At 39.7% G+C, this 10,054-nt stretch overlaps 1 protein-coding gene across 1 annotated transcript in view; it reads right to left on the bottom strand.

Annotated features, from left to right (window-relative positions):
* Positions 1-10,054, bottom strand: part of PTPN9 (protein tyrosine phosphatase non-receptor type 9) — an 82,039-nt gene that overhangs the window by 51,829 nt on the left and 20,156 nt on the right. The gene's annotated exons all lie outside the window — the stretch shown is intronic.

Raw genomic sequence — 10,054 nt, 5'->3', positions numbered from 1 at the left:
GGGGTTCCTGGGTGGCTCAGTCCTTAAGCATCTGCCTTCAGCTCAGGTCATGATCCCACGGTCCTTCGATGAGCCCCACTTCAGGCTTCCTGCTTGGTCCAAAGCCTGCTTCTCCCTCTCCCACTCCCCCTGCTTATGTTCCCTCTCTCACTGTGTGTCTCTCTCTCTCTCTGTCAAATCAATAAAATCTTTTAAATAATTAAAAATAAAAAACAAGAGTTATCAAATATCCACTATTTTTTTTAAAAATACCAAAAGACTCAGATTAGTTTTAAATAATGTTCTCTTGGGGAGCCTGGATGGCTCAGTGGGTTAAAGCCTCTGCCTTTGGCTCAAGTCATGATCTCAGGGTCTAGGGATTAAGCCCCAAGTCGGCTCTCTGCTCAGTGGGGAGCCTGCTTTCTCCTCTGTCTCTCTATCTCTCCGGCCTGCCTCTCTGCCTACTTGTGATCTCTGTCAAATAAATAAATAAAATCTTTAAAAATAAATGAACAAATAAATAAATAAAGTTATCTTAAACCTTCATGGGACAAATAGCTCTCATGTTACATAAAGTGCAGTATAATAGAGTAACTACATATCATAACCAAAGAAGGCATATCCCAGGAATGAAAAAGCAATTTAACATCAAGAGATCTATCAAAGCAATTTTCATATTAACAGATACTAAAGAAGAAACAATATATAATCTTCTCAACAGATGATGAAAATGATGGGATCAAATTCAAAACCTATTTATGATTTTACTTTTTAATGTAACAAACTAGGAATAGAGGGAATTACCTTAATTTGGTAAGGGTTATCTAATGGAAACTTAAGCAATCATCACATTAAATAATGAAACATTAGAAGTATTTTTTTTTCTGTTAAAGATTGAAAGACCAGGAAGCTGTGTACCTATCCCTACTATGCAACATTGTACAGAAGGTCATATACTGCAACTATGACAAAAGAAATCTGGTGCATAAATAAAGGAATTTTAAAGAACAGAATAAAATTCAGAAATAAGCCCATATATATATACACACACAGGATTTTTGAAATCCATCCTTTGAATATGTATGATAAAATAATATGCCGATTAATTAAATGTATATATTTTTTAAGATTTTATTTATTTATTTGACAGAGAGAGATCACAAGCAGGCAGAGGCAGGTAGAGAGAGAGGAGGAATCAGGTTCCCCGCTGAGCAGAGAGCCTGATGAGGGGCTCGATCCCAGGATCCTGAGATCATGACCTGAGCCGAAGGCAGCAGCTTAACTCACTGAGCCACCCAGGCACCCCTAAAAGTATATTTTTTAAAAGCACATTATATGAATTTGTTCATTTAGATGCATTGATACCTAAAGAAGGATACACAAAAACCTAATAATATTGATCACCTCTGGGGAGAGGAACTGAATTGAAGCTGGGAAACAGGCTAGAAAAATAGAAACATTCATGTCTTTTCCATTTTAAGCCATGTCCATGCATAATCAAGTCAAAAGCTAAATAAAATGTATAGATTTAAAAAGACATACTTTAAAAAGATGCCATTTGTCTACCAATTAACAACAACAACAAAAAATAAATAAAAGGACTGAAACCACAGTATAGGCAATAATATGGGAAATAAATACAATGTGGCAACTATATAAAATTCATGCTACTTCTTTGTAACAATTTGGCACTGACCAAACAGTTTTAAAAGTGCAAACACGGGGCCTGGGTGGCTCAGTAGGTTAAACCTCTGCCTTCTGCTCAGGTCATGATCCCGTGGTCCTGCGATAGTGTTGGGTTCTCTGCTCGGCAGGGAGCCTGCTTCCCCTTCTCTCTCCCTGCCTCTCTGCCTACTTGTGATCTCTGTCTGTCAAATAAATAAATAAAAATCTTAAAAAAATAAAATAAAAGTGCAAACCCTATGACCCTCACCATCCTCTCCAGGAATCTGGTGAACAGAAATATAAGCATGAGGTACAAGGCAGACAAACGTACATACACAGGTATGGGTTCATGTTTCTAGTATTTTGCCTTTAGAAACAATGTTGCCATGAATACTGGATATGTGGATATTCACTGTAGCTTTTTTCTTCCTTTAAGATTTATTTATAAGAGAGAACATGAGCAGAGGGGAAGGACAGAGGAAAAGAGACACAATCCTGAAGCAGACTCCCTGATGAGCAGGGAGCCTGACCTGAACAGAAATCAAGAGTTCGCCACCCAATCTACTGAGTCACCCAGGCACCTCTGTAGCATTGTTTCTAATGATAAAATGTTAGAAATAACCTAAATGACCAACTATAAATAAGAAAAGTCCATGTAATAGACCACTATGCAGCTAAAACACTTTTTTGTTGTTGTTGTTAAAAACACGAAGACACTCCAATATGGCATTAATCTGTAAAACACTGAAACAAAACCTTTTGTTTCCACATTTTTAAATTTTCTTCTAGAAGGAATAAAATGGAAAAATACACATGAATTTCAACTTCAATCCAAAATAGTTCTATTTGCTTAAATTACTATCAATATACTTAAATTATACTATAATTACCACTACCACTAGAGACTTTCTAAAACTGAAAAAAAAAAAAAAAAATCAAAACCTTCATGGATAGCCCTCCAAATTTCTAACAAGAACAACAAAAAGCTGGAAATTAAAACCAAATAACCAAATCTGTACAGCCATTTCTAACTATAAATTGTTCTCATTTTAATGGTAATAACTGACTTTTTCATTTATTTTCCTTTTTAAAAAATTTTAATTCCAATTAACATTGTTATATTAGTTTCAGGTGTATTATAGAGTGATTTAACTCCATGTTACTCAGCGCTCTTCATAAGTGTACTCTTAATCCCCATCACCTAGGTCACCCACCCCCTCATCCACCTCCCCCCTGGTAACCATCTATTTGTTCTCTATAGTTCTGAGTCTGGTTTGGGGGGGGGGTTTGTTTTGTTTTGGTTTGTTTCTCTCTCTCTCTCTCTTTTTTTTTTTGCCTTTGGTTGTTTCTTAAATTCTAAATATGAGTGAAATTATATGGTATTTGTCTTTCTCTGACTGGCTTATTTCACTTAGCATTATAATTCACATATAGCATTATAACTCACATACATCATTATAACTCTCTAGATCCATTTGTGTTGCTGCAAATGCCAAGATTTCATTCTTTTTTATGTCTGAATAATATTCCACTCTGTGTGTGTGCACGCATCTTTATCCATTCATCAACTGATGGACACTTGGACTGATTCCACATCTTGACTATTGTAAACAATGATGCAATAACCATAAGGGTACCATTTATTCCTTTGAATCAGTGTTTTTATAGGCTCTGGGTAAGGACCCAATAATGCGATAACTGGATCACAGGGTTGTTCTGTATTTTTTAATTTTATTTTATTTGAGCGAGCAAGCAAGCACAGCAGGGTGGGGGGGGGGTGCAGACAACACTGAGTGAGGGGGAGAAGCAGGCTCCCTGCTGAGCAGAGAGCCCAATGCGGGGCTCTATCCCAGGACCCTGAGATCATGACCTGAGCCAAAGGTTTAACCCTCTGAAGCACCCAGGCTTCCCTATGGTATCCTGTACTACGAGAGATATAAAATCTCTATAAAACCTCTTTCTTTTACACATGAAGAGACCAAGTGAACGTCAAACTTAAAGCCACAAATCCATTCAAAAATACTAAGGCCAGGGACATCTGGCTGGCTCAGTAGGTCAAGCATGTGACTCTTGATCTTAGGGTCGAGCTGGAGCTCCACACTGGGTGCAGAGATAACCTAAAAACAAATAAACAAATAAATAAATAAAATGAAATTACAGTTTACTTAAAAAAAATGCTAAAGCCACGGGTGCCTGGGTGGCTCAGTGGGTTAAAGCCTCTGCCTTCAGCTCAGGTCATGATCCCAGGTCCTGGAATCGAGCCCTGCATCGGGCTCTCTGCTCGGCAGGAGACTGCTTTCTCCTCTCTCTGCCTGCCTCTCTGCCTACTCATGATCTCTGTCAAATAAATAAATACAATCTTAAAAAAAAAAAAATGCTAAGGCCATGAAGAAAGGCCTAACACCAACCTCCTGATGAAATAAAATGGGAATGGTACTAAAACTCCAAACTCTTCCATCTACTACATCGAGCTCTGTGTAAGAACCAAAAAGAAAAAAAGCTAAATGCTATTAAAGGACTAACATCACACCAGGAACTGGACAGCAGGAAACTCAAAGTAGGGCTGACCAAGTTTTAACCTTCCCACAAAAGTTCAAAGCTTCAGGAAATACAGAAGGGCCAGAATTAATTGAGCTAGTAAACGTGAAAATCTCCCCAGTGTTAAAAACTTCCTAACAAGTGGAGTGAAGGGCTAGGGTTTATCAGCACTCCAACAGTGAAGTGTGAAGGCCCCAGATCAGAAATAGCCAGTTTTCAATTGAGAAGTAAAAGATGTTCTATTCCTTTCAAAATGCGATTTCTGTCTCTGCTGGCTCATGATTCCCATCCACATGTAAAAGAGCATTTATCACTTATTACAGTAAAGAAAACAATTTAAATCCATTCACTTCTTGCTTCTCTCAGTTCACATAGGCCAAAGAGTATGGTCCAGCAAGAAATAACAAAGGTACCACCCAGGTGTGAAACATTTAACATGCACCAAAGAAGGAAATGTACCACACCACACTGAACAACCTTGGCAAACTAAGTATTATTAACCACATGAAGAAAGCATACAGAGCTTAAGCAAGCTGTCCAAAGTCACTCAATTAATAAATGACAGAGCTAAGGTGTTTAGGTTTGAATCGAAGTCTTTTCAAATCCTTACCACAGTAGAGAAATACAAGACACATATCATTCATCTAATCAGATAATATATATGTCATATGTTTGCCTAGCCACAAAATTACTCTGGAAGGATAGATATGTAAGAAACTGGTACCACTGGTCATCTCTGTGGGGGAAAAATACCTTACTCTGCCCTTCAAGGTCCTTCTAGATGGACTGAGAATCAAATTGACATTAGACAGATTAATAGGAGAAAATCAAATTTAATGAAGTATGTATGGGGAATCCACAGAGACAAGAAATTCCAAAGGCAATGAGACAACAAGAAGTTTAAAGGGGCTAAGGAGAGGGGTAGTAGGTCTGAGGATACAAAGGGGAAGAAAGCCATTAGCAGGAAGGTGAAAAGAGACACTGTGAAAAACAAAGGTTGCCCTATTATGCAGATAAGTTTCTTAGGTAAAGGGGAGCCTGTGTTAATAGCTCTCTTCTTCCTCATTTAGGCTATTCTTTCCAATGTAAATTTAGGCAACAGAGGACCGAGAAGAGAGCTTTTCCTCAATGGAGAGCATCCATTGGGTTTTGATTATTTTAACCCAAAATAACGCTCTTGCCAAAGTGGCATCTCTTGGAGCAGCCTACATCTCAAAGAAGAACTAGGTGGCTGAAACACATGGCAAGAGAAGGGAATATTTACCATTTTCTCTTCTGCACCTTTTTAAGTTTAAATCATGTGGTTTCATTTACTAAAAAAAAAAAAAACCTAAAATGTATTAATTTTATATAGCTTTCAACTAAAATATATATAATAGGGATATTTGAACATAATGCTTTAAGACGTATTTTAAACTATGCCACCCAATTGTAAGTTTGTTGATAGTCTTCACATCAGGGCAAAAAAGAATGAGATAGGGAGCTCTACAAAGGGATAAACGATTAGAGCTGCTTTTAGGAACTCCTAGCCCTAAACACCAGGATGCTCCAAAGTACTGCAGGAACTGTGCCACGCTTTCTTGCTAGAGGCATGTTTAGTAAACACAAGCTGGCATCTCTCCTCTCAGGCTTAAAAACCTGACTCTCCAGATAAAAGTTATCAAAGAGGACAAAGAACTCTCAGAGACAATGGAGGAAATGATTCAACAAGAAAGCAAAGAAGTAAACATTTCTAAATTGTCTTAAGAGAAAATTCACATGAAGAAGTTGAGGGGTAGAAGACTATAACACAGAGGAGAAAAAGAAGAAAACAGAAATCTGGAGAATAAACAGAAAGCTCCTCACCATCCGCAAAAGCACAATCATCCAGGTTTCCAGATGAAGTCAAGGGGAATAGCGGGGGGAGGGGACAAATAGTTGATCATTCTCCATAAAGAAAAACCTGAAGGCAGCTTGCCAGCTGCTACCCATTCCGGTTAATGAAGGAAAGAACTTAACAACCAGAAGACAGGTGCCTGCATGGCTCAGTCCGTTAAGCATCTGCCTTCAACTCAGGTCATGATCTTAGGCTTGCTGCTCCCTCCCGCCTCCTTCTCTCCTGTGCCCCTGTGCACGTGAGCACTCTCTCTCAAATAAAATCTTTTAAAAATAAACAACCAGGGACGCCTGGGTGGCTCAGTTGGTTGGACGACTGCCTTTGGCTCAGGTCATGATCCCGGAGTCTCGGGATCGAGTCCCGCATCGGGCTCCCAGCTCCACGGGACGTCTGCTTCTCTCTCTGACCTTCTCCTCACTCATGCTCTCTCTCATTGTCTCTCTCTCAAATAAATAAATAAAATCTTAAAAATAAAAAATAAACAACCAGAAGAAACCTGAAAAGCCATTCTAGGAGAAAAAAATTCTAAAGAACATGGAGGACCTGCTGGGTCAGGGAGGCCTTTGGTAACAATGTTTATCTCCCTTTCCAATTGATAGTTGAGACCTTAAAAAAGAAAGGAGAAATGTTAATGTCTGTCAATAGATTGGAGTTGAGGGGCATCTGGGGTGGCTCAGTCTGTTGAGTTTCAGCCTTCCACTTGTGTCATGATCTCATGATCTCGGGGTCCTGGGATAGAGCCCTATGTCAGGCTCTCTGCTTGGCAGGGAGTCTGCTTCTCCCTCTGCTCATCACCCTGCTTGTGCTCTCTCTCAAGTAAATAATTTTTTTTTTTAATCTATAAATAGGGGCGCCTGGGTGGCTCAGTGGGTTGGCCTCTGCCTTGGGCTGGGGTCGTGATCTCAGGGTCCTGGGATGGAGACCCACATCGGGTTCTCTGCTCCGCGGGGAGCCTGCTTCCCTCTCTCTCTATGCCTGCCTCTCTGCCTACTTGTGATCTCTGTCAAATAAATAAATAAAACTTTAAAATAAAATAAAATAAAAATCTATAAATAAATAAATAGGAGTTGACTTTCCAGATCATACTAGAACATTCTTCCTCCCTTTCACCCAAAACTGGTTTACTCCTTATCACTCTTTAGGAGGTGTCAGTTCTAAATCCAATTTTTAGGGGCACCTGGGTGGCTCAGTGGGTTAGGCCGCTGCCTTCGGCTCAGGTCATGATCTGAGTCCTGGGATCGAGTCCCGCATCGGGCTCTCTGCTCAGCAGGGAGCCTGCTTCCCTCTCTCTCTCTCTCTGTCTGCCTCTCCATCTACTTGTGATTTCTCTGTCAAATAAATAAATAAAATCTTTAAAAATAAATAAATAAATCCAATTTTTAAAAATTTATTATTTATTTATTTGTCAGAAAGCGCATGCAAGAGTGAGCACAAGCAGAGGGAACAGCAGGCAGAGGGAGAAGCAGGCTCCCTGCTGAGCAAGAAGCCCAATATGGGACCTGATCCCAGGAACCTGAGATCATGACCTGAGCTAAAGGCAGATGCTTACATGACTGAGAGTCCCTAAATCCTGCTTCTTTATCCTGGAAGTTTTTCCTGCCTTCCAGCCAGGCACACCGTGTAAAAGCTTATGCTGTTATCTTATCTGCTCCCATTACACTATAAGCTTAGGGAAGTGCAGGGACCACGTCTTCCAAGCTCACAACTGCACACTCAATACCAAGCACAGTGCTTGGTAAACATATAAAAGATTATACAAAGTGCTGTTCACAGGGAGTAGAAAGAATATGCTTCCCTGAACACTTACCAAGCTGATTATGAGAGCTCAAACTGAAAATAAAGGAACAGAGAAACATCCCAGGATAAAATGGGACCAAAAAATCAGGAATGATAAGAGGAAAAAGGCAATAGAGGTGACTCTGAAGTCACAAAAGAAAATATCCAAGAATTAAGTTGCCAACATTGAAAGATATCTATAACAGAGATTTCCAAAATAAAGTTTACAAATTTTATAAAATGATCCCTATCGGTGAAAATCTTGAGTTAATGGATTTGTGAAAGCAGTATGCCAATAAATGGGCAAATCTCATTCAAATCTTAAGAAAAGAAGGAAGATGGCACTATGTCTCAAAGTGATATTCAAGTAGAAATCCACAGGTCACACTGGAGAATTTCTGAACGAGGATACAAAAGTATTGGATCTAACGGTTAGAGTACCCTTCAGTCTGTTAGATGACTTAGAATACAGGTTTTTTTTTTTAAGTTTGTATTTATTTATTTGACAGAGAGAGCACAAGCAGGGGAGCAGCAGGCAGAGGGAGAGAAGCAGGCTCCCCACTGGGCAGGGAGCCCAATGCAAGGCCTGATCCCAGGACCCTGAGATCATGACCTGAGTGAAACGCAGGCACCTAACCGAATGAGCCACCCAGATGCCCTGCATTGGGATTCATTCATCCTCTCTTTTTCTTCCTTCCTTTCTTTTGACTCAGATTGAAAAACTGGCATGATAATAAGGATATTAGAGATAGGGAACTTCAAGTACCTCATCATTTGCTGAATAGCATGTTGATTTTAAAAGGGAAGAAGGGGGCCCCTGGGTGGTTCAGTGGGTTAAAGCCTCTGTCTTCAGTTCAGGTCATGATCTCAGGGTCCTGGGATCAAGGCCGGCCTTCGGCTCTCTACTCAGCGGGGAGCCTGCTTCGTCCTCCCTCTGTCTCTCTGCCTCATTTTCTGCCTACTTGTGATCTCTGTCAAATAAATAAATAAAGTCTTTTAAAAAAATAAAAATTTTAAAAAATAAATAAATAAAAGGGGAGAGAGGGTAGGAAGTCTGATAAATTCTTGCTGACAGTTTTATCCTAAAAGGATGAAATACTAAACTGGATTTATTAATCCAAGCCAAGACGACTAGTTGAAAAAGAGAAAGTAACCATGTAATCTCTGAAAGTGTAACAGCCTAAGTGACAATTAAGGGTAGTCAGAGGAGGCAGTAGTTAATAGAGCAAGTCCTAGATGTGGCACCAGTAATCCTGGATTAAAGACCCAGTTCTGTCACAGCCATGCACACTGGGACCAATCCACACTCTTAGTGCCATAGTTTCCTCATCCAAAAAGGACAATACCTGCCTACCTCACATAAACAAATAATTGGCTGTTGAAGGCATTATGTAAACCTTACCACAGTGACTTAAATAACACTAGACCTTTAAAAAAATTAGCTAAAACTTAAGGGGCACTGAATTCTAACCACCAATCAGACACTGAGTTTTACAAGGATTGTCCAGTCCTCTCAATGGCCCTAGAAGGTTGATACTCTTATTATTCTCTTAGCAAGATTAGAAGATTAAGATTTCCAACTGTTAACTTGCCCAGGGTCCCAAAATGATGAAAGCCATGTAGCTTGACTCAGAACCCAGGTTTTCTGACTCTGGAGAGCCCAGCCCACATTTTTTCCATTGTGTCATATTGATTTAAAATCATAGATTTCATGAAATTAAAATTTCAAAATCTAAAATTCTTTTTTTTAGGGGCGCCTGGGTGGCTCAGTTGGTTGAACGACTGCCTTCGGCTCAGGTCATGTTCCTGGAGTCCCGGGATCGAGTCCCGCATCGGGCTCCCAGCTCTTTGGGGAGTCTGCTTCTCCCTCTGACCTTCTCCTCGCTCATGTTCTCTCTCACTGTCTCTCTCTCAAATAAATAAATAAAATCTTTAAAAAAAAAATTCTTTTTTTAGAAGATTTTATTTATTTATTTGAGAGAGACACAGTGAGAGAGGGAACACAAGCAGGGGGACTGTGAGAAGGAGAAACAGGCTTCCTGCCCAGCAGGGAGCCTGATGCAGTCCCGATCCAGGGTCTCTGGGATCATAACCTGAGCAGAAGGCAGACACTTAAGGGCTGAGCCACCCAGGCGCCCCTCAAAATCTAAAATTCTAAAGAGAATATCAATGCTAGTATTTTTTAATTTTTTTTTTTTTTTTTTTTTTTTTTTTTTTTTT

The sequence above is a fragment of the Mustela nigripes genome, chromosome 13 (genome assembly GCF_022355385.1).
Source record: "Mustela nigripes isolate SB6536 chromosome 13, MUSNIG.SB6536, whole genome shotgun sequence".
NCBI classification, from domain to species: Eukaryota; Metazoa; Chordata; class Mammalia; order Carnivora; family Mustelidae; genus Mustela; species Mustela nigripes.
Note: the sequence above shows the minus strand (reverse complement) of the source record. Positions and strands in the feature narration are given on the sequence as shown.